The sequence below is a fragment of the Chlorocebus sabaeus genome, chromosome 5, assembly GCF_047675955.1.
Source record: "Chlorocebus sabaeus isolate Y175 chromosome 5, mChlSab1.0.hap1, whole genome shotgun sequence".
Taxonomy (NCBI): domain Eukaryota; kingdom Metazoa; phylum Chordata; class Mammalia; order Primates; family Cercopithecidae; genus Chlorocebus; species Chlorocebus sabaeus.
In genome coordinates, this window is record NC_132908.1 from 81,659,549 (window position 1) to 81,686,245 (window position 26,697).

General features: G+C 49.2%; 1 protein-coding gene and 1 long non-coding RNA gene across 5 annotated transcripts in view; one reads left to right on the top strand and one right to left on the bottom strand.

Moving 5' to 3' along the window:
• Window positions 1–632: 632 nt before the first annotated feature.
• On the bottom strand, window positions 633–9,567 carry LOC140711709 (uncharacterized). Its single transcript, XR_012092997.1, has 2 exons — window positions 9,412–9,567; window positions 633–1,615 (listed from the first exon to the last, which is right to left on the bottom strand). It is a non-coding gene; the product is annotated as an uncharacterized lncRNA (long non-coding RNA).
• A 79-nt stretch (window positions 9,568–9,646) lies between these two features.
• Window positions 9,647–26,697, top strand: part of KIAA0513 (KIAA0513 ortholog) — a 68,325-nt gene continuing 51,274 nt past the window's right edge. For 3 of the 4 annotated variants that reach the window (XM_007994244.3, XM_007994246.3, XM_073015619.1), the window contains exon 1: window positions 9,647–9,769. The gene's annotated coding sequence lies outside the window, so the exon portion shown is untranslated. Of the gene's footprint in view, window positions 9,803–26,697 lie in introns of all 4 variants that reach the window. The other variant, XM_073015616.1, reaches the window with a different exon arrangement.

Below are 26,697 nucleotides of genomic sequence, written 5' to 3' on the forward strand. Positions count from 1 at the left end.
CCAGGCGGGAGTGCAGTGGGGCAATCTTGGCTCACTGCAACCTCTAACTCCCGGGTTCAAACCATTCTCCTGCCTCAGCCTCCTGAGTGGCTGGGATTACAGGTGCCCACCACCACACCCAGCTAGTTTTGTATTTTTTTTTAGTAGAGATGGGGTTTCACCATGTTGGCCAGGATGTTTTTGAACTCCTGACCTCATGATCCACCCGCCTCAGCCTCCCAAAGTGCTGGGATTGCAGGCGTGAGCCACCATGCCCAGCCAAGAGTAATTGTTAAACTGCCCCAGACAACTCATAAGAGGAGCTGCTCAAACTGAACATGCACATCCTATGCTCACCAAGAGACTTGTACTAGAATGTTCGTTCATGCAGTACCATCCATAATGGCCCCAAACTTGAAACAACCTAAATGTCCATGAACAGAATGAATAAATTGTGGCATATTCGTGCAATGAAATACTGTGCCACAACAACAATAAACATACATGCAACACTCAACATGAATCAACCTCACAAATATAATTGATACCAGTGGGCTGGGAGAGATCCCCAAAAACCAATGGGACCTCAACCCCAGCTGGTGTCCAGGCTCTTGAAACTGTTGTGAGAAGGAATTCAAGGATAAGTCAGAAAATAGTGAAAGCACAGTGATTTATTGCGAAGGGAAAAGTACACACTCAAGGGAATGTGGGCGTACTCAAAAGTCACGTGTAAAGGGGTTTGAGGTTGCTACCTCTATGGGTTTCTTTAACCAAGGGGTGGAATATTCATGAAAATTCCTGGGAAAAGGTGGAGATTTCTTGGAACTGTGGTGCCATCCATTTGTGCACCAAATCTGGGTGTTCTTGGAACCGTCGAGACACTCGTGGGTGTGTGTTTAGGATGTTAATGAGTGTATATTGAGGTCCTAGGAGAAACCTGGTCACATCCAGTGCCATGTTGGGTCCAGCTGATCTTAGCCAGCTTGACCCACATCCTGGGTTGCAGGGTCTTATAAGTCCATAGCCTCTAGTCATGTGAAACTACTGACTGGAATTTAATTCTCCCGTGGCCACCCTGTATTATTCCTGTCTCATAATGTTGAGTAAAAGCAGCAAGACACACAAGAGTACATACAATATAATAAAAACAGGCAAAACTGATCTTCGGTATAGGAAGACAGGGCATGGCAGTGATTCCCATTGAAGGGAAGGGAGCATGGGGGGCAGGGTGCTAGTGGGGTCTGGGTGCTGGTTATACGGATGTTCATTTGGTAAAAAATCATTCAGTTATGTACATTTATTTGTATTCTCTCTTTTTTTTTTTTTTTGAGTTGGAGTTTCACTCTTATTGCCCAGGCCGGAGTGTAATGGTGCGATCTTGGCTCACCGCAACTTCTGCCTCCCAGGTTCAAGCGATTATCCTGCTTCGGTATCCCTAGTAGCCGGGATTACAGGCATGCACCACCACGCCCGGCTAATTTTGTATTTTTAGTAGAGACGGGGTTTCTCCATGTTGGTCAGACTAGTCTTGAACTCCCGACCTCAGGTGATCCGCTTGTCTCGGCCTCCCAAAGTGCTGGGATTACAGGCGTCAGCCACCGCACCTGGCCAGTGTATTCTCTATTTCAAGTAGATGCTGGTGGGGAGAGAGAAAAACTTGCAAAGGTTACGCAGTGGTAAATCAGAGGCTTGTTCCAGACGGGTGTTTGGGTTGTTTCTTATTTTTCCCACCGAGTTTGTGATGTTGAGTTCAACAGCCACGCTAGGAAAGCCGGAAGACTGAAATTCCACAACCTGTGGTGTTAGATGTTTAAACCCAAAGGGGGTGATGTGTCCCTGAATTCCTTTTCTGCAGGCCACCTCACCTCCGCTGTGGGTGGAGCAGGTCTGGAATTGGAGGGAGGGTGCTTGGCAAAGCCCTGTGTGGGGCCAGTCATTGAGTGCCAAGCATGCCCGAGATAGTCCATGCTCACTCTCTCGTGGCCGTTAGGACTTGATTCAGAAAGTGTTTTTCTCCCGGAGCCCCTGTGCATTCCTGCAACATATTTCACTTCCCTTCCCTGGTTTACTCCTTGCCACGTCTCACGTCTCACCTGTATCCTTCACTTACCCTGTTGACTATTCCTCATCAGAACACAAGCCTCACAAAAGGCAGGGAGTTTTGTTGGTCTTGTTCACTGTGTCCCCACTGCCTGTCCAAAAGTAGGCACTCATGTGAATAGCTGCTGCATGCCAGCCAGGACAACATAGTGAGACCCTGCCTCTAAAAAGTAGTAGTCATTCAGCCAGGTGCGGTGGCTCACGTCTGTAATCCCAGCACTTTTAGGAGGCTGAGGCGGGCAGATCACCTGAGGTCACGAGTTTGAGACCAGCCTGTCCAACATGGTGAAACCCCCGTCTCTACAAAAAATACAAAAATTAGTCAGGCATGTTGGCGGGCACCTGTAATCCCAGCTATCCAGGAGGCTGAGGCAGTAGAATGGCTCTGTGCCCAGGAGGCAGAGGTTGCAGTGAGCCAGGATCGCACCTCTGCACTCCAGCCTGGGTGACAGAGCAAGACTCTGTCTCCAATAAATAAATACTAAAAACATTTGAAAAAGTAGACATTCAATAGATATGCGCTGAATGAATGAGTGAACTATGATTGGTCCCTTTTCTAGACAAACAGGACCAGAGAGGTTGAGCAGTGTGCTCCCAGTCACACAGTGAAGAGGTGGAGAGTCAGGATGCCACCCCAAATGTGTCTTGAACTTGTTAGCTGCTGTTATACCGCCCATAGACTCACTTCATCCTCACCACCCTGTGAAATCTCTTTGTACAGCTGCAGAAACTGAGAGTCAGATGTAAGCCACTGACCAAATGAAGTACAGAAGCAGAGAGAGCTGGCAGGTGAGCAGCACTGGGCTATGAAAGCTCTGCCCTTTTGGCTGCGCCACACCCCTCTCGAAAGAGCCCACAATCCTAGCTCTGTGCCAAGCCAGCCTCCTGGAGGGCTTGCCTTAGGCACGGTTCTCCTAAAGTGGGTCCCATGACCACATCCACTGAGTCCTTTAGAAGCAAGCCCCTGCCCATTTGTCCTCAGGCTACAATAACCCAGTCCTCATCTTGTCTACCTCATCCCCACAATCCTTGTTTTAAACTCATATTTATTCATTCAAAAAGTGTGCCTGACACCATGCTAAGTGCTGCAGACACGTGAGTGAGCAAAACTAGGCAAAGCTCCTGCCTGTTATGGAGCTTAGGTCCATTTTCACAAATGTGTAATGGCAAACATGTGCTTCTGTGGAGGAGGAGGATATTATTTATTTGCTGAGATGATACACCCAGGACTCTGACCTCGTCTGGAGGTCACACGCAGGGATTCCTTTAGGATGTGAGACATGAAAGACGTGGATATTTGTTGAGCAAAGGAGCTTGAAGTGAAAGGAAGTGAGTTCCGGGCAAAGGGACACGCAGGAAGGTCCTACGGTAGAAAGGAGCATGGAATCTTTGAGGCCTTGCGAGGGTCAATGTGTGAAGGGCAAGGGGAAGCGACTCAAGACCACGCAGACAGCTTGGAAGGGGCCAAGTCATGCTGGGCCCTAGCAACAGTGAAGGACGCTGGCATGTGTGAGGGGCAGAGGGAAGCCACTGAAGGACTGGAGCACATTTGTGGTTTCTAAAGGTCACTCCAGGCCAGGCACAGAAGCTCACACCTGTAATCCCAGCATTTTGGGAGGCTGAGCAGGGAGGATTACCTGAGCCCAGAAGTTTGAGACCAGCTGGGCAACATAGTGAAACCTTGTCTCTACTAAAAAGAAACAAATACAAAAAACTAGCTGGGCATGGTGGCGCGCACCTATAATCCCAGCTACTCAGAAGACTGAGGCATGAGAATCACTTGAACCCAAGAGATGGAGGCTGCAGTGAGCAGAGATTGTGCCACTACACTCTAGCCTGGGCAACAGAGCAAGACTCTGTGAAAGAAAGAAAGAAAAAGAGAAAGAGAGAAAGAGGAGGAGATGAGAAGAGAAGAGAGAGGAGTGGGGAGTGGAGAGGGGGGAGGAGAGAAGAGAGCCCTCCAGCTGCTTTGTGGAGAACAGATTAGAAAAGGGCAAAGACAGATACAGGGAAATGTCAACTAACAAATGTAAGTGGAGCAACAGAATTAGAAAACTCGGCCAGGCACGGTGGCTCATGCCTGTAATCCTAGCACTTTGGGAGGCCAAGGTGGTTGGATCACTTAAGGTCAGGAGTTCGAGACCAGCCTGGCCAACATGGTGAAACTCCGGTTCTATTAAAAATACAAAAAAATTGGCCAGGTGCGATGGAACATGCCTGTAATCCCAGCTACTTGGCAAACTGAGGCAGGAGAATCGCTTGAACCTGGGAGGTGGAGGTTGCAGTGAGCTGAGATTGTGCCACTGGACTCTCACCTGGGCAAAAGAGCAAGACTCTGTCTTAGTAATAATGAGAAGAAGAAGAAAACTCAACATTTGGGGACCACTATAGCCTTATCATTAATGGATGTTAAACCACTAGCTGAAAGTTCATTGAGTTTGTTGAAAGACAGCGTTATCTAAATAGCCTCAGAGTATCTTCCCCACAAATTTCTGACTACTTACAAAGGGAAAAAAGGTAACTTTACAGTAGAGAAATATATCACCATTGGTCAAGCATAGTATCACCAATAATGAGACAGATAATATGTGCCTCCTGATACGAAGCACTGAGATCACAATTATGCATCACTGTTGCTAAAATGTGTTACCTGACACTAATAATAAGGGAACAATCAGGAAAATCTAAATTGAGGAACATCCTATGGAACAACTGGCCTGTACTCTTAATAAATATCAGTGTCTTAAAGGACAAAGAAAAGCTGAGGATCTGTTCCAGAGTAAAGGAGACTGACTAGGCAGATAGAGGAAGGGGCCACAAGCCAAGCAATGCAGGTAGCCTCTAGAAGCCAGAGAAGACAAACAATTCTCTCCTAGAGCCTCTGAAAGGGACACAGCCCTGCTGACACCTCAATTTTAGGCCTTGACCTCCAGAACTGTAAGATAATAAATGATGGTTTTATTTTCTTTCTTTTTTTTTTTTTTGAGATGGAGTGTCGCCTCTGTCGCCCAGGCTGGAGTGCAGTGGCGCGATTTCAGCTTACTGCAACCTCTGCCTCCCAGGTTCAAGCAATTCTCCTGCCTCCACCTCCCGAGTAGCTGGAATTACAGGTGCACCACCATGCCTGGCTAATTTTCATATTTTTAGTAGAGACAGGGTTTCACCATGTTGGCCAGGCTGGTCTTGAACTCCTGACCTCAGGTGATCCACCCGCCTTGGCCTCCCAAATTGCTGGAATTACAGGCATGAGCCAACACACCTGGCCAATTGTGTTGTTTTTAAGACAGTAAGTTTGTGGTGATTTGTTACAAACAAAGGGAAAATAGGCATGGTAGTCAAACACGTGCAGAACTGGTGCTCAGTCATATCACCTGCTATTTTGTATAGTTGTTTTTTGGACTCATCCTCTATTCCAAGTATTTCTTTGTTTATTTTTTGAGACGGGGTCTCCCTCTGTCACCCAGGCTGGAGTGCAGTGGCACAATCTTGGCTCACTGCAGCCTTTACCTCCCTGGCTCAAGCAATCCTCTTACCTCAGGCTTCCAAGTAGCTGGGACTACAGGCATATGTGTCACCACACCCAGCTAATGTTTTGTATTTTTGGTAGAGACAGGGTTTTACCATGTTGCCCATGCTAGTCTCAAACTCTTAAGCTCAGGTGATCTGCCTCGGCCTCCCAAAGCGCTGGGATTATAGGCATGAGCCATCACGCCCAACCTATTCTAAGTATTTTTTTTGAGACAGAGTCTTGCTCTGTTGCCCAGGCTGGAGTGCAATGGCAGGATCTCAGCTCACTGCAACCACCCCCCCTCCCGGGTTCGAGCGATTCTCCTGCCTCAGATTCCCAAGTAGCTGAGATTATAGGCATGCGCCACCACGCTTGGCTAATTTTTGTATTTTTAGTAGAGATGGGGTTTCGCCATGATGGCCAGGCTGGTCTCAAACTCCTGACCTCAGATGATCCACCCGCCTTGGCTTCCCAAAGTGCTGAGATTACAGGCATGAGGCCCCGCAACTGGTCTCAGAGTTTTTTGTTTTTTGAGTCAGAGTCTTGCTCTGTTGCCTAGGCTGGAGTATAATGGTGCGATCTCAGCTCATTGCAACCTCCGCCTCCCAGGTTCAAGCAATTCTCCTGCCTCAGCCTCCCGAGTAGCTGGGATTATAGGCATGCACCACCATGCCCGGCTAATTTTTTGTATCTTTAGTAGAGATGTGGTTTCACTATGTTGGCCAGGCTGGTCTTGAACTCCTGACCTTGTGATCTGCCCACTTGGCCTCCCAAAGTGCTGGGATTAAAGGCGTGAGCCACTGTGCCCAGCCAGAGTATTTCTGAATATTGATTTAGCCATCCAATAACTTTACTGCTTCTCCTACCACCTTCCCATGTCCTGTCCTTTATACAATGTCATGAGATATGTTAGCAGAGGCTCCATCCTGGATATCTGTATGTTTTCCCTGCCTGTCCAGAATCGACCCTCCTTGTTCTGACCAGACCACCTCAGTTTCCTGGGAAGAGCCTCCCTTCCCTTGCTCTCCACTCAAGTAGTGTGAGTGGGGCTGACCCCTACTCCTGTGCAGATCTGATCAATCCAGTTATTCCAACAACCTGACCTCAGAGATTGGTTCCAGGGGATGAACACACAGGTGCATCAGTCCATTCCGAACAAATCCTGGGGCTTTTGCTGAAAATATTGAAAGAGAAGATCCTTTTTTCCATGGGGGCTGCTAAGCTGAGACAGACAATATAAGTCTAGAGCTCTTGGAGGACATTCTGTAAAAAGAACCTAATCTGAGGCCAGGCGTGGTGGCTCATGCCTGTAATCCCAGCACTTTGGGAGGCCGAGGTAGGTGGATCACTTGAGGCCAGCAGTTCAAGACCAGCCTGGCCAACATGGTGAAACCCCGTCTCTACTAAAAATACAAAAATTAGACAAGCGTGGTGGTGCACACCTGCATTCCCAGCTACTTGGGGGGCTAAGGCATGAGAATCGCTTGAATCTGGAAGGCGGAGGTTGCAGTGAGTTGAGATTGCATCACTGCACTCCAGCCTGGGTGACACAGTGAGACTATTAAAAAAAAAAAAAAAAAAAAAAAAAAAAAGGAGCTTAATCTGAGACTGAAGCCAACTCAAAGGAGCAGTGAAGAGCGGGAGAGACCAAGTTCTGATGACATCACTTGTGCCCCTGGATTGTGCTGCGTTAACCCCAGAGCCTTTTAGTTATGTCCGCCAACATATTCCCTCTTTTTTCGGGTGGTGGGGGCGGAGACTGAGTCTCATTCTGTCATCAGGCTGGAGTGCAATGGCGAAATCTCGGCTCACTGCAACCTCTGCCTCCCAGGTTCAAGCAATTCTCCTGCCTCAGCCTCCCGAGCAGCTGGGACTATAGGTGCACACCACCACGCCCAGCTAATTTTTGTATTTTTAGTAGAGACCAGGTTTCACCATGTTGGCCAGGATAGTCTCAATCTCTTGACCTCTTGATCCGCCCGCCTTGGCCTCCCAACGTGCTGGGATTACAGGGGTGAGCCACCACACCCGGCCCCCTCTCTTTTAAAAACCAGTTTGAATCGAGTTTCCATCACTAGTAACTGAAAGAATCCTGGGAAACAAACCTTCCGAGTCCAGATATATATTTCCACCATATTTCCTTGAATTACCAGTTTATACATTTCACAGCAAGAAATAAGGATAACCTAGTGTGACTTGGTCTTTGTCACTGGTGTTTCATCTTCGGAGAGGTCACAAATATTTTTTTGTTAAGTCATCTGTCCTGAAGATTTTCCAGGCCCAATGCAAGTTCACTGATCTGTGGTTTGCAGAACTCACCTTCTTCCTCTTTTAAAAAATGGTCATGTCATCTGCCTCTCTGTAACCTTTTGACAAGGTCAGAAAACCTTCTACGAAGTCAGAAGAGGGTCTGCATGACATTCCCCTAAAACAGAATCTGACTAAATGAGTCACCTTTTTTCAATTCTCCCGAACAGCTGGCAGTGCAAGGGCAGGTCAGGATGGCACAAGTCAGTGCCTTGTGAGAGGTTCACTTGCTGACCCAGGGAAGGAGTTTCTTCACCCATGGCATCCATCCTCCTCCATTCCCATGAATTCTACAACATGGCACTTGCATTCTGCTGGACTTAGGGCAGAACCCTGCAGAGACCAAAGGCGCACCCACTCACCTGTAGCAACCATGTAAAGGAATGAGGGGTATTTGACACAAACTGAATTCACACCAAGCTGGAGACTCCCTGAGTTCCAGCTTCACATGCATGGTGGCCACACCCAGTTGATCAAACAAATCTGGAATGAACCAGAAGGAGCTACGGTGCTGAAGACTCCATAATCCTCAGGGCACTGCAGCTCCCAGCTTTTTTCTTCATGTGTTCCCTTAAACTTTCCCAAGGAGTCTACAGTTCAAGTCTACATCTTTCCAAGGACTATCACTTCTGCTTGGGGTGTGGGACAGATACTTGATCATCAATCCATATGTCATCTTTTCTCTTAAGTGGTAGAACTTGTTTCTCCTGCATAACTCCCGCAATTTCAGAAAACCCACCGTTTTCTAAAATTGACATTCAGCCCTATTTCAGATATCCCTGCATTTCTTTAGAGACAGGGCTTGATCACTTCATTTAAGGAGCTACCAGAAGGAGCATTATAGCCCTGGAATGTAGTTGTACAAACATCTTCAGGAAATTCGAGGTGTCAGTTAATACTCCAGAACCAGATTCTCCACTTTGCTAGGTGCTGGAGTCGAGTTCGACATAACCCCCAAATTACTAGGGAGGGGTGTCAGTTTATGTTTCCGTACTTCCTCTACAACTAAACAGGCGTCCAAAGGCAGCACTTCTATTTAAACAACTTTTTTTTGTTTTGAGGAGACATAGAAGAAACTGAATGGCCTGAACGTTGTGTTTATTGTATTTGCTGAAAAGATGCCGACTGGCCTAGAATTTATGGAGCAACTGAGATGGAATCTACCAGTCTCAAAGATGCCCCGTTTTAAAAAATATATTGGCCTCCGATTGCTCTTCCATACCATGTATCCTCGCCGGACATTTTTCTTTGTAAAAAAAAAAAAAAAAAAAAAAAATTATATCATTTATTTATTATTATTTTTAGCTCCGGCTCAAAGCCTCGCTGGACTAATTTTAAAGGTATGTTGGTTAATGTCATGCCTTCACCGGAACTAGGGGATAGGGCGGGTAAATGCCACGCTTGTTTTAAAGGTAGGGAAACCCAGGGCCAGGAAACAACTAGAAAGAGACGGTATTTCCTAGATCCCTGCTGGCGCTTCTCATGCCCCCAACAAAATCATGAAATAACCCACTCACCTGTACGCACCGGCCCTGCCCCACCCACTGCTCCCAGAGTCCGAGAACACCCAGCCTCTAGGCAGAGCAAGCAAGGATCCACGTATCCCCGGGCACGCACCCACCGAGCGGAGCAGGCCTCCGGCCCCGCAGGCTCCGCCCTGTCACGTGACACCAACCGTGGGCGGCCCCTCCTGGGAGGGGCGGGCACAACCCGTCTCTCGCCTGCGCAGAAGGGGCTGGAGGAGGGCACGTCCAGTTGACTGACAGCTCGCGCCGCGGCATCGGGAAAGGACCCGGCTGCTCGCCGGCGGCGCAGTCGCCGCAGCCGCGGAGTCGGACCGCGCCGGTTCGCTGCGCTGTGTGCCCGCGGTGAGAGGTGCGATGAGGCGTCCTCAGGCCGGCCTAACAGGCTCGTGAGGGGAAGGATCACTCGGGAGGGACGGCGGGGACCCGGGACGGGGGTCTGCGAGGGGTGACAGCTGGGAGCGCCGTGGGGCGGGGGGCGCGAGGAGGGAGGAGGGGTCCGCGGGGTAGGCGGGGGCGGGGCCTCGCGGGCAGGGGACTCAGGCCGCGGTTCTCCGCAGGCTCCTAGCCCGCTGGGAGGCAAAGGGAATTGGGGAAGGTCGCCGGGAGCCCATGGGCGGAGGGGCAGTGCGGACGCCGGTGAATGAGTGTAACCCGGGCCGCTGCCGGGAGGAGGCGCCCCCAAACCCGGGGCAGATGGTGGCAGCAGGTGGCTTTGGGATGGAGCTGGTGTCCCAGTCTTGGGGGAAGAAGAAACCCCGGACTCCTGCAAGGGCATTCTGGGGAGAGGGTGCAGGGACCCAGGGGGTAAAGATACTGGCAAATCGTGCGTATGTGCGGGTTGATGAAGTTGCTGCCTCACCGCTCCCGGGGCTAGCAGGGTGGGGTGAGAGAAAGGGGCTTCCTGGCCTGGGTGGCCACCCCTGTCCGTTCTGCCTCTTCCCTTTGCTCTTGCTGGGCCAGTAAGCAAAGGGGAGGATTGCAGAGAGCATAGCAATGGAAATGCAGTTTTAGCAGCTCAGTTTAGGACCGCTGGATCAGGTGGAATTGAACACGTTTAGAGGATCTTGGAAAGGACAGAATTGAGTGTTCTGGAGCTGGGTGCGTGCCCCCCGCCCCCGCGCTTGTCCTGGGTTTGTGCTTCCCTGGGTTGCAGGTTGATTAGACTTGGGAAGATGAAAAGGGGAAGAGGAAAAAAAGACTTTGCAGGGGCACCAGCCGGGTCCTCTTCCTCTCTAGTTAGGGGCCAGGCATGAGTCCCAGCCTCCAGATTGTGCAGGGACAGCCTCTGAGCTGGCACAGGTGAGGCGCCCCTGACGTGGAGGTAGTGGCTGTGGTGAGTCAGTGTTAGAGGCAGGCTGACAGCTGTCAGGGCCAAGGCTGCTTTAGCCTGGCTGCGACTTGATGTTGATGTTTCAGATTCATTTCCTTAGAGGCAACCCCCTCCCTCAACCTAAAAGCAGGGCAGAGAGATGCTTAACCGAATCGTGCAAAGGAAAAAGGTGTGGATTATATTGCATGTGAGCGTTCCTTCCTGTCTTCCCCCCATTTCTCCTGGGAAGCGTATGTTCTCCATTGTTCAGTGTCTCTGGCTGTCACTTGTTTTTATTTCCACTTTGTTCAGAAATAGGACTGCTTACGCCTTTGAAGCACAGGACGAAGGCTATTGAGATTGGCTCGCCATGAAAAAGTTGACTCATGAGATTTTCTTTTTCCATTAAAGAGATGAAGATGGCGTGGGACTCACATGTAGGCAGCCTTCACGATCAGATCATCACTAGCCTCTCTGTGTTACATTCTGACGTTTCTGGCCGTGTTTGCCTTTTGTATGGGACGTGTCAGTTAGTGTGAAGGTTGGTTTGCGTTATTTGAGATGTAACAGCCAAAGGCAATGAGAAGCCACTTGGTGACAGAGTAAATCACAAGCCTTAAATAATTTGCTGCTGAATCCCAGAAAGTGGAGGATTTCCACAGATACTGGCTGTGGCTCTCTTTTCATGACAATAACTGCTTCTTCAAAGGTGAATTGCTTTATAGTAGCCCCAGTGGCTCTGAGGAGCGTCTTTTAGGACAGTCCCCAGGAAGGGTTTGGGGTGGGATGAGTCATGCTGCTGTGCCTCTCTGTCCTCCCACCTTCTCCCTCCTTTCTCTCATAAAGCAAAAGTAATCAGGTTAAAAGAAACATCAAAAGCAGCCTGGGGCAGTTTTTTAAAAAAGTCATGAGAAGTCAACCAGCAGCAGGAAAGACATGCAAAGGCAGGAGTAAAAACCCTATTGTCCATAATAACCCTCACTTTCATACTTCACAAGGGTTTTCCCACGCAGACTCGTGGCTAATCTTCATTATAAGCTTGGCAATCAGGATGGGTTTGTTACCATTCCCATGTCACAGATGAGGAAACTGAGGCTGAGTGACTTGCCCAGGGTCACTTTGCTACTGGGGGCACAGTGAAGTGATCAGCCCAGCCATCTGACACTGGATATAGCAGCCCTTACCACTCTGTGGAATGGGAAGTGGGGCAGATCCGGGTGGATTGTGCCTCACACGAGGGGTCCTCAGAGGCTTGCAAAACATCCTTTTCTTCCACCACTTGCCCGGCTTACCGAATCCGCCGCAGCACGCCTGCCCCCGCCCCAAGCTTGAGGTAGTCTGTGTGGACTCAGATTTATTTAGACGTCCTTGAGAAATCCAATAGGAAGTATGATTTCAAAGAGCGTCTTTTGCTTAAGTCTCTGTATTTCCACATAGCCCTGGTGTCTTCAGCTGTGTGAGGCAAGAGAGCATGCAGTTCTCGGGCAGCCTGCTAGAATCGTTTTCCTTGTCCTCCACCCGAAAGAGAAATGCAGTGGTTGTGAAACCAAGGGAGCTGACCCAGTAACTTTGTTTATTCTAAACCGTTTTTTATATGTGGCATTGTATGCATTATGGTGACACTTAAAAAAAAATAAGCCATAGGGCCGGGCGCGGTGGCTGTCGTTTTCCTGTAATTCCAGCACTTTGGGAGGCTGAGGCAGGTGGATCACCTGAGGTCAGGAGTTCAAGACCAGCTTGGGCAACATGGTGAAACCCCGTCTCTACTAAAAATACAAAAATTAGCTGGGCATGGTGGCGGGTACATGTAATCCTGGCACCCTGGCTGAGGCAGAATCACTTGAACCCAGGAAGTGGAGGTTGCAGTGAGCCGAGATTGCGCCACTGCATTCCAGCCTAGGTGACAAAGAAAGATTCCATCTCAAACAAAAAAAAAACAAAAAAACAAAAAAAAACCCCAAAAAACCAAAAAGACGTAGTTGTTCTCATGAGGGAAGAACAAGTTTTAATCCCACTGTCTAAATCTGGGCATCACAAAGAGGACTTGGGGAGAGGTTGGCCGATAAATGTTTCGGCAAGTCAGTGGTATCAAAGAATGGAAAGCCGAGGCAACCCCGGGCACGTGAACAGAAGTATAGGTCTGGAATGAAACAGGGGACAGTCCCAGTCTACTCTATGCTTGGAACATTGTGTTCTTTTCTGGACATCACATGTAATGAACGGTGTAGAAAAAAATAAGCATATTCATTGGAAACTGCTACAGTGGTGAATGAATTAGACGTAAGCCTGGAGAAACTTGGGAACTGTGATTTATTAAGCCCAGGTTTCCAAGAACCAAGGGACAAAAGTAATAGAAAGACTTGGCCTTGGCTGGGTGTGGTGGCTACACTTGGAATACCAGCACTTTGTGGGGGCCAAGGCAAGCGGATCACCTGAGCCCAGGAGTTCAAGACCAGCCTGGGCAACATGGCAAAATCCCGTCTCTACCAAAAAATATACAAAAATTAGGCAGGCATGGTGGTACAAACCTGTAATCTCAGCTACTAGGGAGGCTGGGGTGGGAGGATCACTTGAGACCCAGAGGTAGAGGTTGCCATGAGCTGAGATTGTACCACTGCACCCCAGACTTCAGTTTTAAGACCGTGATTGTGTGAGAGTGGTCGTTTAAAAACTCTGAGTTAAATCGTGTCTGTCTCCAGCAGCTTCCCAAGACCTTGGTCAACTAGGGCAACTGCGCAGGTGCTGACTGACCCTGCCTGTTTCTCCAGCTTCATCGACTACTGCTGTCACTCACCAAGGTCCTGCCTTCTTCCTGTGCCTTGCGAGTGCCAAAATGACTCTGCCTCAGGGCCTTCGCACGGGCTATTCCTCCCCTTTCCATGGCCAGCTTCCTGCTGTTCCCATCACTGCTGCAATATCACATCCTTAGTGAGACCGTTCCTAATAGTCAGAATAGTGTTCTTTTTCCTCTGATCCCTGTCCACTCACTCTGTCATATTATAGTGTTTTATTTTCTTCATAACAGTATCAGAAATGACCTCGTTTATTGGAGAATGCTTTTACTAGAGACGGTCAAACCTAGCCTGGCTAGGGGACCATTGGGCAAGAGAATTCAGGCACTAGACAGACAGTAATGCCAGGTCACCTTTATTTCTCTCAGGACTGCTCTCACAAACAAGTACACATCGGGGCTTAAAGCAACCGAAATTTATTCTCACAGTTCTGGAGACCGCAAATCCAAAATGAAGGTGTCAACAGGGCTGGTGCCTTCTTGGGGACTCAGAGAGAGACTCTGTGCCTTGCTCCCAGCTTCTGCTGGTGGCCGGTGATCCGTGATGTCCCCTCACTGGCATCTGTGTTACCGCAGGGTCAGCCCCTGTGGTCACATGGCCTCCTTGTCCCCTTGTGTCTGTCTCCACTTCATGTCTTCTCCTGTGGGTCTGTGTCTCTTCTCCTCTTAAAAGGGCACCAGTCAGATTGGACTTGGGTTCCACACTACTCCATTATGACCTTCTCTTTTTTTGAGACAGAGTCTGTGTTGCCTGGGCTAGAGTGCAAGGCATGATCTCAGCTCACTGCAACTACCTCCTTGCGTGCCTCAGCCTCCCCTGTAGCTGGGATTACAGGTGCGTGCCACCACGCCTGGCTAATTTTTGTATTTTTGGTAAAGATGGGATTTCACCATATTGGCCAGGCTGGTCTCGAACTCCTGACCTCAAGTGATCCTCCTGCCTCGGCCTCCCAAGTTGTGGGATGACCTCCACTCAACTAATTACATCCACAGAAACCCAATTTTCTTTTCCTTTCTTTTCTTTCTTTCTTTCTTTCTTTTTTTTTTTTTGAGACGATGTCTCACTCTGTCGCCCAGGCTGGGGTGCAGTGGTGTGATCTCAGCTCACTGCAAGCTCCGCCTCCCAGGTTCACGCCATTCTCCTGCCTCAGCCTCCTGAGTAGCTAGGATTACAGGCGCCGCCACCACGCCTGGCTAATTTTTTGTATTTTTAGTAGAGATGGGGTTTCACCGTGTTAGCCAGGATGATCTCAATCTCCTGACCTCGTGATCTGCCCACCTCGGCCTCCCAAAGTGCTGGGATTACAGATGTGAACCACTGTGCCCAGCCCCACAGAGACCCTATTTTCAATTAAGTTCACAGGTTCCCTGGGTTAGGACCTCAACATATCTTTTGGGTTCAGGGGTTGCAGGGGTGGGGGCGCCTAAATTCAATCCTTAATGCCTTCCAGGATCAAGATGCAGTGACGTTTTAAAGGGAAAAATTGGCAGGAGGTGCTCGATTATTTTTAGGGATAATGACGGGGATGTGGACGTTTTTACGAGAAGCATTCATGATCCTTACGATTTGGGAGTCAAGTGCTGACCATTGTGCTTCACCATGAAGAGGGCGAGCAATCCAGCGACCTGCCCAAGGCCATGCAGCTCCTGACAGTGAGAATCTCCTCACTTCTGATTGCAGAGCCCACAGCTTCTTTACCCCTCCCGGCAGGGACGCCCCTGCTGCTTCAGGTCAGAATGCTGGGTTTCTCCGATGCTCTCTGCAGGGGCCCAGAGAGATGATTCCCTTCCTTTGCTTTGGTCCTTGTAGTGGAGGAACAGCTCATCGGCGTCCAGCAGTGAAATAAATGGCGCGGCTAAATACGATGCCCTCCCACTGAGGCAATGCTTCCCAGAGGCGGTGGCATATGTAGAAGCCTCCTCCCGTGTGTAATTTGGAAGGGCTGTTTACCAAGACCTCCAGAGCTGTGGGCTTCTGCGTCTCAGATTTGACCAAGGATGAGCCCTCAGGGAGTTCACAGAGCAACTTTTCTCCCTTTGGGCTGGGGGTGGGGGCAGGGGTGGGGGAAAGGTAGAGCAGGACTGGTGCCAGCTGACTTGTCTGGTGACTGGCACCTGCAGCTGGAGATGCCTCAATTCCTGGATCTGTCACCCAGATACCCAATATGCCCGTCTTTATTTATTTTTATTTTTGACTAAGTAACATGTGCAGATGGCACCAAATTCAAATGATACAGAAAGATGTCGTAGTTTGTCCCTCCCTGCCCCCGCCGCTTCCCAGTTACCCTCCCCAGTGGCGTTACTGCCCATTTCTTGTGTCTCCTTCCAGAGATCTGATATCCCTTTAATGTCCGCAATTATCTTCATCCCTCTCACCCCATGGGTCATGCTCGCCATCCCTCCCCTCAATCCTTCCTTCCTCCAGCCTCGCCACAGCCCGTCTGTTGTGACAGATGACTTGTTCCCCGTGTTAAGAGCTGATGAGACTAGGCGCGGTGGCTGATGCCTGAAATCCCAGCACTTTGGGAGGCCGAGGCAGGTAGATCACTGAAGGTCAGGAGTTCGAGACCAGCTTGGCCAACATGGTGAAACCTCTGTCTTACTAAAAATACAAAAATTAACCAGGCGTGGTTATGGGTTCCTGTAAGCCCAGCTACTAAGGAGGCTGAGGCAGGAGAATCGCTTGAACACGGGAGGTGGAGGTTGCAGTAAGCTGAGATCACACCATTGCACTCCAGCCTGGGCGACAAGAGGGAAACTCCATCTCCAAAAAAAAAAAAAAAACTCCTGCCAAGGAGTTTATCTGGGGAAGGAAGGTGCTTAGCAGAAACGAGTCTGTACAGTTAAATGTGGGGCAAGCGTGTGGGGAAAGTGCTTTTATTTATGGAGCGGTTTTCATAGTCTTGTGCCTTAGACTTCACTGGGTAGGGTTTGCCACGTCCAGGGCGAGTACAGAGGAAGGAAGGTGACGGAGACAGTTTATCTTATGTGGCTGAGGTATAAAATTGTGTGGTTGTTATTATGGCTCATATTTTTAGGGTTTCCTCTGTCCACGCCCAGCTATGTGCCCAGTACCTTATGGGGCTGTCACTTCAGCCCTCACAAAAACAGTGTAAAGTAGCCACGGTTACCATCCCCATTTCACAGGTGAGAAAACTGAGGCGTAGAAAGGCGGAGTAACATGCCTCCATCACACAGTGTGTAAGAGCAGTGCCAGCACATGGGTCAGGGCAGCCCATCTCTGGGCCTGGGTTTCTTTGCCGCCTCTCCCGGCAGAGTGCGGGTCACCTTTGAGACCCCCTGTCACCGGAGACAAGTGCTCTGCAGGGCACTGGGCCCCTAAGCCCCACCTCGCACCTGTGCACCTGCCTCTGCCCCTTCCCCAGGCTGAGCCGTCAGCTACCCTGCTTCCTCTCAGCCCTCTGATTTCCACCTGGCTCTCAAAGCCCCAGGCACCAGGACATCTTCCCGGAGCCCCCAGTTCTCAGAGCAGGGCCACAGCGGTGCTGTGTCCCCCGTCCCGTGGCAGGCGCCTGTCTCTCGCCCTCTTCGCCGCCCGTTCCTCTCTGAGCAGGTCAGAAGTGGCTCTGCAAGTCTTGTGTTGTCCTGCTCGTTCTTCTGTTCCCCAGGCCTAGCCCAGTGCCCAGCACAGAGCAGGTGACAAAGAAATGCTGGTGGCACAGGAAGCTGGTGGTTTAGGAAGCCCTGGTCTCCACCCAGCTCCGTGGGGACCCTCCTCTCCCAGGCTGTAAAAGGAAGGCTTTGACCTCAAGTCTTCTAGCGTCAGAATCTTCCCTCACTTTGCTTACGATGTTTGTTTTGTTTTTTGTTTGTTTGTTTGTTTTTAGAGATGAGATCTTGCTCAGTTGTCCAGGCTGGAGTGCAGTGGTGCAGCCACCGCTCACTGCAGCCTCGACCTCCCAGGCTCGAGTGATCCTTCCACCTCAGCCTGCCAAGTAGCTGGGACTACAGGCATGCGCTACCGTGCCTGGCTAATTTATTTTTATTTTTTATTTTTAGTAAGAATAGGATCTTGGCTGGGCGCGGTGGCTCATAGCTGTAATGCCAGCACTCTGGGAGGTCAAGGTGGGCGGATCACAAGGTCAGGAGATCGAGACCATCCTGGCTAACACAGTGAAACCCCATCTCTACTAAAAAAATACAGAAAAATTAGCCAGGCGTGGTGGCAGGCGCCTGTAGTCCCAGCTACTCGGGAGGTTGAGGCAGGAGAATGGTGTGAACCTGGGAGGCAGAGCTTGCAGTGAACCGAGATCCTGCCACTGCACTCCAGCCTGGGCAACAGAGCAAGACTCTGTCTCAAAAAAAAAAAAAAAAGAAAGAAATGGGATCGGCCGGGCGCGGTGGCTCAAGCCTGTAATCCTAGCACTTTGGGAGGCCGAGACGGGCGGATCACGAGGTCAGGAGATCGAGACCATCCTGGCTAACATGGTGAAACCCCGTCTCTACTAAAAAAATAGAAAAAAATTAGCCGGGCGCAGTGGCGGGCGCCTGTAGTCCCAGCTACTCGGGAGGCTGAGGTAGGAGAATGGCGTGAACCCGGGAGGCGGAGCTTGCAGTGAGCCGAGATTGCGCCACTGCACTCCAGCCTGGGCGACAGAGCGAGACTCCGTCTCAAAAAAAAAAAAAAAAAAAAAAAAAAAAAAAAAGAAAGAAATGGGATCTTGCTATGTTGCCTGGGCTGGTCTTGCACTTCTCGGCTCAAGCAATCCTCCCGCCCTGGCCTCCCAAAATGCTGGGATTACAGGCGTGAGCCACCACAGCTGGCCTGCGTAGAGTGTTTTAACAGGCTTCTTTCCTCCTCCTTTGTTTTTTTAACAGCTTATTGAGTATGTTTTGGATATCATAACGTTTTCCCATTTCAATTGTACAATTAGTGATTCTTAGTAGTTTTACTGAGTGGTGCAGCCTTCATCCTAATCTAATTTCAGAACATTCCCATCATCCCATCAACGAGACCCCTTTTGCATTTGCAGTCTCTGCCCCCGCCTCCCAGTCTGGCCTCTGACAAGCACTAATCCAGTTTTTGTCTCCGTGGATTCACCTGTTCTGGACATTTCGTAAACATGGAATCATCCAGTATGTGGCCTTGTAACTAGATTCATTTTTAGTTCGTCACTGTCGTAGCATGTGTCCGTGCTCTGTTCCTTTCTACTGTAGATGTTTTTAGTGATTGTCTGGTACTGGGAAAGAGTGCCGGTGCCTTCTGGCCCTCTGCACTCGTCTCCATCTGCCCTCTTGCAGAGGGAGCCTTTGATTGTGGGGTGGACGAGTGGGCAGTAGCCCTCCTGGGTGTGCTTACATATTACGCCATAGACCTTGCTTGACTGCCACAGAGTGCCTGTACTGTCCTCTTTCTGTTCCAGGGCACCACACTGCATGTGGTCACACCTGCCCAGCCCCCCCTCCCCTGGGACAGCTCCCACCTTTCCTTATTTCACGCACAGTTTGGTGGTCTCCGTGTGACACGGGATCTTCATAGCTCCCAGAAGGAAAGTGATGCCATGGCAGTGTGTGTGTGAGGTCCGCCTCGCTCAGTAGGAAGAACCTGAGTTGAGAAAATCCTGCATTCATTCTTGCAGGGTTTCTGGCCTTATTCCAGAAATGTTCTCCTGCCTCTAAATATCAGAAGTGAATGGCCAGGACGCATTGCTCTGTAGGAGTAGTTTCTAGCCAAGGCTGATGGGGATGGTAAATTAGAAGAAGGAAAGGAGAGAGAAGGGGATTTTTTTTTCTCTCTTTATGACTGAGTCCATGTAGGAAAGCGTGTGCCTGACAGACCATCTTCTTCAGTGACATCCTTTTCTCTGCCGGGTGTGTTTGGAGACATTTTCCTGGCCTTTACATCATAGCCAGGCGTGACTCACAAGCAGATGACTCAGTGGCAAAAGTGACCAATGAGCTAGGGGAAAATGAGAATCTAGGAAGAGTGGAACAAATGGAAAATGCCAGAGTCAGTGCATGTGGACGGCCGCTGTGACACTGACATCCTTGAGTTAGGGGATGTCGGGTGAACCTAGGACGCTGGGATACAAAATGGGGCCCTGAAAGGAGGGGTGGAAGCCTCATGAGGGAAGAGAACCACATTCTGAGTGAATAGTAAGTATCGAGAATGAAGTAAAATAATGAAATGAGACCAAAGCAGTGTCCGTGTGTCACTGTCAAACCTAAGACTCCCTCCCCATAATTTTTTAAAAACTTAATTTGCAGTGGTTGGAAGGAAGTAGAAAATCCATTAATAACGTAAAACTAGTCGAATCCCCACTCTCCTCAGTGAGAGGCAGATTATGTTGAACATCATTACACAGAACAACATCACTCCTAGAATCCCAAGGCCCAATTTGGATAATAAAAAACACTTTACGAGTCTGCTTTTGTGGAAGGAAGCGATATTCTACATAATCAGAAATTTAATGGAAGTAGAATTAACAAAGTCATCTATGCTGTGGGAAAGAAGTAGCATGTCTCACATCCTCTCTCCCTCCTCCAGGGAACCCTCCCAAGTGAGCTGGAGCGGCCAAGAGCGGAGGGGACCCGTGAGGCTGCGCCTCCCACCTGTGGTCCTGCATCTGTTCTTGCTAGCATGCCAGTCCGCTCTCCACACAGTGGCCAGAGTGCAGCATCTTTCCAAAGTCAAGGTTATGGCATTCCCCAGGTTTAAACCCTCCAGTTGCTCCTGGGATGTATTCCCAAGTCTGTAACTTGGCCTGCAAGTCCCTGCAGCCCTCCCACCCTCCGCTCCTTCCACCCCGCCTCTGTGCACCCACCGGACCACACTGCGTCGCTCTGGATAGAATGGCCCCCCACTGGACCACACTGGTCCATGCCCCCCACTGGACCACACTGCGTCGCTCTGGATAGAATGGCCCAGGTCCATGCCCCCCACTGGACCACACTGCGTCGCTCTGGATAGAATGGCCCAGGTCCATGCCCTTGAAGAGCATTGAGTTTGCCTCTTCCCTGGGCTGGGCCCCACGGCCTCCGGATCATAGTGACCTCCCTGCTTTCTCAGACTAAAGGTGCTCCTTGCTGCCAGCTACCTTCCCTAACCCAGCACAGTCCAGCAGAAATGCAACAAGTAAGGGTATCTAGCAGTATAATCTATTTTTTAATTGGCCGGGTGCGGTGGCTCATGCCTGTAATCCCAGCACTTTGGGAGGCTGAGGTGGGTGGATCACTTGAGGTCAGGAGTTCGAGACCAGCCTGACCAACACAGTGAAACTCTATCTCTACTAAAAAGACAAAAAGATCGCTGGGCATGGTGGTGGGCACCTGTAGTCCCAGCTACTCGGGAGGCTGAGGCAGGAGAATCACTTGAACCTGGGAGGCGGAGGTTGCAGTGAGCGAGATTGTGCTACTGCACTCCAGCCTGAGCAACAGAGCCAGACTCAGCCTCAAAAAAAAAAAAAAAAAAAGAAAGAATCTCTTGTTAATAGATTCTATTATTCTATTTAACCCAATACCAATATATCCAAAATATTATTATTTCTACATGTAATCTATATAAAAATTATTAATGTGATAGTTTACATTCTTTTTTCTGCTCAAAGTCTGAAATCTGGTGTGGTCAGTAGGTCACAGCTTGAACAAGCCACATTTATGGGCTCAAGGGCCACACGTGGCCAGCAGCTACCACAGTGGGCAGCACAGCTCTGACCTGTTAGTGACATATTTTATTCATAGCACAGATGATGGCTTTAATATCTTTTGTTTGCTTTTTTGCTCTCTGACTAGTACATAAGCTCCCTGAGGGCCAGGCCTTTGTCTCTTTCACCCGGAGCAATACCTGGTGCACTGTAGATGTTCAGTAATACTTGTTGACTGAGTGGACGGAGGCCAAACACAAACCCTCAATTCTCCTGCTGCTCTAGAGGTCACAGAGTAGTCAGTGCCATTGGAAGCCTATTTTAACCAGGGCCATTTAATGTCACGAGGTTCCTTGTAACACAAAACACTGTTTTATGTAGGGACTTATGTATCATCAAAGGTCTGTATGATTACTCTTTTTTATTTTTTTGAGACAGGGTCTCACTGTGTTGCCCAGGCTGGAGTGCAGTTGCACGATCACGGCTCTCTGCAGCCTCAACTTCTGGGGATGAAGTGATCCTCCTGCCTCAACTTCCTGAGTACCTGGGACCATAGGCATGTGCTACCATGCCCAGCTACTTTTATTTATTTTTTTTATAGATGGGGTTTCGCTGTGTTGCCCATGCTGGTCTTGAATTCCTGGGCTCAAGTGATACTCCCACCTCAGCCTCCTGTGTAAATGGGCCTACAGACATGTGCCACCATGCCCGGCTAAGTTTTGTATTTTTTGTAGCAATGGGGTTTCGCCACGTTGGCCAGGCTGGTCTTGAACTCCTGACCTCAAGTGATCCCCCTGCCTCAGCCTCCCAAAATATGGGGATTACAGGTGTGAGCCACCACTGCTGGCATGATTACTCTTTATTGGGTTGTTTTTTTTTTGGATGATGGTGATACCAAAGAAAGAAAGAAAGGTTTTCTTTATTCATTTTTTTTCTTTTTTTGAGATGGATCTCACTCTGTCACCCAGGCTGGAGTGCAGTGGTGCCATCTTGGCTCACTACACCCTCCACCTCCTGGGTTCAAGTGATTCTCCTGCCTCGGCCTCCTGAGTAGCTGGGATTACAGGCATGCGCTACCACGCCTGGCTAATTTTGTATTTGTAGTAGAGACAGGGTTTCACCATGTTGGCCAGGCTAGTCTCGAACTCCTGACCTCAGGTGATCCACCTGCCTCAGCCTCCCAAAGTGCTGGAATTACAGGCGTGAGCCGCTGTGCCCGGCCATAGGAGGGTTTTTAACAGGAAGCAAGTGCAGAGATTGAGATGCTTTGAAGCTGTTGCTTGGAGTTAATGTAGGTCAGGAGTTTTCAACTGGAGACATTTGCAGTTGTGACAACCCAGGGGTGCTTCTGGCACCTAGTGGGTGGGGGCCGGGAGTGCCTCAGGCATCCTATAGTGCAAGGACAGCCGCCACCACAAGGAATGACCAGCTCAACTGTTAACGGTGCCATTGTCAAGAAACCCCGATTGTTGTTGGCTGGGCGTGGTGGCTCACACCTGTAATCCCAACTACTTGGGAGGCTGAGGTAGGAGGATCGCTTGAACCCGGGAGGCGGAGGTTGCAGTGAGCTGAGGTCACACCCTTGCACTCCAACCTGGGTGACACAGCGAGACTCTGTCTCAAAAAAAAAAGAAACTCCACTGCTAATCATCGCAGCTACACATTTGTTGCTGTCTTGGAATTACCTCTGGAAATGTCGGGAAGGTTTTTAACTTCAGGAAACTTGAGAGGTTCCACACAGGCCCCATCTTTTCATTCCCTTCTCTCCGTTCAGGTTAAACCCTCCCCAATGTATCATTGCTTTTCCTGAAAGCACAGACCAAATGGGAGCCGCCTGCAGCCAAAGCGTTTGAGATGAAAGAAAATTGGCTCCACTTGTAAACTACAGATGAGAATTTTGCAGAGAAGCCATCTAGAGAAGCATGTGCCTTGAGAGCTGTGGATCAATACACTTAAAGCAGTCCTTGGAACCTATTTAGATACCCTTGAAGCAAAACAGCCACAGAAACGTCTTTCTTTTCACTCACATGCAAGTAAACATCTGCCAACTCCACCATTTCCAGGCTCCTCAAAAATGCATTTGCATATTGCAGAGCAGGACTAGAGTGCAGAATGAGATGTATTTTAATTCTTGTTATATATTAAGGTCCCCTAAATAAGAACTCAGCTCCTGTTTTATTATGGGTAGAAAAGTGGTTGATTATATATGTTTCAGTTTTAGGGTTTTGGGGAATACTTCCAAATAGAAACTGAAGTTGTGCTAGACTAGGCAGTATTTTTTAATCCTTCCCAACTCTCCAACTAGGTCGGAATCAGTCTGAATTAGCCATGTGGGGGATAGCAAACCACCTCACGCCTGTCACTTCGCACCAACTGTTTCCTCTGTCCGGAATATCTTCCGTTGTATGACTGGCAGGCTCAGGCTTCTACCAGATTTCACCCAAAGAACGCAGCCCTTGAAAACCGCCCCAGGCAGAGTGGAGTTCTGCTCCTGGGCTCCTCCTGGCATCTGCCTCCTGGAGTCAGAGTGCGTGACACATGCACGCATGTCATCTTTTCTGTGTGCATCTCTCTGGATTGTGCTTGGGAAAGGAAGGGTCATGTCCTATTCATCTTTCTTTCCTAGGATTTATCACAGTTCTAGTACTTGGTACGGGCTTAAAGATGGTTGCCAAGTGAATGGCTTGAACTTGTCAAAGTAACACCTTTTATCTCTACTCGGGCGCTGCCTCCATCTATAAGGAAAGGAGAAGGGCAGAGAGACAGCGGCTGTCCTCGTCAGCCTCAGGTGGTGAAATTCCCAGACGTGGCACTGAGCAGAGAGGTGACAAGCCACTCAGGGGCGGGAGGGACCCTGGGTTCCCCTGGTTCTCTGTGTTTCCAGCTGGTGACACGGTAGGTGGGAAGTGGGGGTTCTAGACCCATCTGAGGAAACCGCCACTTGACTTTGGGGATACAGCTTCACCTTGTCACTTCACTCTGTGGGTTTCAGTGTCCCGCTCTTAAAACAATTCCCAGGAATCCAAGCCTTTGTCCCCTGCACTGCCCACTCCTGTCCCTTCCTTATCTGTCTGCCAAGCCCCTACCCATTTGCCAGAAGCCTGAAGTCTCATGTAACCCTGATATCCTGGGATTTTATTTGAGTAACACAAAGTCTAGAATTAATTAGTGCATAACTGTTTTGTTCCCATTTCTTTACAAACATCCTTTATTCTCTTATAATTATTTTAATAACATTCAACTCTTTTCTTTTGGCAGCGAGTAACTTCTGTGAAAGCCCAGCATTTATGGGTGAAAAGTGCTAAGCCCTCCTTGTTAGTCAATCCCTACTAAAGTGGGAACTAGAGAAGTTCAGATGCTTTGGATGGGATATTAAATTGCTAATCACGTGTGGCCTGTGTGTCTTCCACATGAGGAGACCTGTAGGTTGAGTCTTTTACCGTGGCTCTTGGTAGAGGGAGTGTTCATCCACCCCGGTGTACTGCAGCTGTGTGAAGAGTCCTTATTTATCCCCCAAATGAGCAAATACGGGACGGGGTCCTTGTCCATACCCGAAATATTGTAAAGCTGTGGACTCCTGCTCTGCCTGGGTTTATCTAGACACGTCCATCTTTGCTCTGTAGCCTTAGGCATCTGTTTAACCCTTTTAAGCCTTAAAGTTTCTTCCTGGCCGGGCGCGGTGGCTCAAGCCTGTAATCCCAGCACTTTGGGAGGCCGAGACGGGCGGATCACGAGGTCAAGAGATCGAGACCATCCTGGCTAACGGTGAAACCCCGTCTCTACTAAAAAATACAAAAAACTAGCCGGGCGAGGTGGTGGGCGCCTGTAGTCCCAGCTACTCCGGAGGCTGAGGCAGGAGAATGGCATAAACCCGGGAGGCGGAGCTTGCAGTGAGCCAAGATCGCGCCACTGCACTCCCGTCTGGGCGACAGAGCGAGACTCCGTCTCAGAAAAAAAAAAAAAAAAAGAAAAGTTTCTTCCTCCATGAAGTGGGGATAATAGTTTTAGCTCGTATATTACTGGAGAATGAAATCAGATTATTAGTGCCTGGTATGTAGGGAATATATAATAAATGTGAGTTATAGTTATTATGTCATTATCAAAAAGTAGTAAATAATGGTAATACTGAGTGTTGTGGAAAAGAACAGTCCAGCCCAGCATGGCTCCCTCCCAGCAGTGCCACGCACAGAGGCAGCAGCAGGCAGCGGTCAGCTTGGCCTTTCTGCAGGGCGTTCATCAGGCCACACCGTGGCACTCGGAGGCAGGCAGGCTTCTGAGATTCCCTGAGAGGGAGGAGCGGAGACTTCTGAAATGTCTGAAAGTACCATCCTTTTATTCAAATATAAGTTTTTAAGGAAAGAAAATTTTTAGAAAACCGTGATTGTGTGTAACTTGTATAATGAGTGGGATACACATCTTTATTTATTTTTAACAACTACAAGGTTTATAAACAAGTAGTGGGAAAGATAATTCTTTACATTTGCTAATATGTCGTAACAGGCACAAACCGAAATACAATTTTAGACTAGCAGTGTATAAAAATACTTTTTAAATAGTCATTTTGATAGGTACAGTAGCACTTGGAAAAACAACTGTGTAGTTATTCCTTGTGAGGACCTACTAAAACAACTCCATTTACTGCCCCCAGCTACAACTGAAAGCACAAACCTGGCAAGCAAGTTCTCTTACCCAGGTACACACCACACACACCTGTGCACTGAAATAACCTCCAGCCCCTGTCTATGGTGCACACTGCTGAGGCATCCATCTCAAACAGGGCATGAGATGACAGTGTTTGGAGCCTGTTGCTGCTTGGTTGTTGGTTTTTTGTTTTGTTTTGTTTTGTTTTTGAGACAGAGTCTCGCTCTGTCACCCAGGCTGGAGTGCAGTGGTACCATCTCAGCTCACTGCAACCTCTGCCTCCTGGGTTCAAGCAATTCTCATGCCACAGCCTCTTGAGTAGCTGGGACTACAGGCATGCACCACCACACCCAACCAATTTTTTGTATTTTTAGCAGGGCTGAGATTTCACCATGTTAGCCAGGTTGGTCTTGAACTCCTGACCTCAAGTGATCCACCCACCTCAGCCTCCCAAAGTGCTGGGATTACAGGTGTGAGCCACCATGCCCAGCCAGGAAATGATGTTTAATGGATTGAAATGCCTTACTTGAGGCTGGGCGTGGTGGCTTACGCCTGTAATCCCAGCAGTTTGGGAGACCAAGGCAGGCGGATCACCTGAGGTCAGGAGTTCAAGACCAGCCTGACCAACATTGAGAAACCCCGTCTCTACTAAAAATACAAAATTAATCGGGCGTGGTGGCGCATGCCTGTAATCCCAGCTACTCGGGAAGCTAAGGCAGGAGAATCTTGAACCCAGAAGGCAGAGGTTGTGGTGAGCAGAGATCACGCCAGTGCACTTCAGCCTGGGCAACAAAAGTGAAACTCCGTCTCAAAAAAAAAAAAAAAAAAAAAGCTTTATTTGAATCTTCTTGTTTGTAGACTGGTATGAATGTTTTCCCATCTTTGTTTCGTAAAAACCTCAATAGGACAGAAAGAAGGAAGCCCGCCTTGTC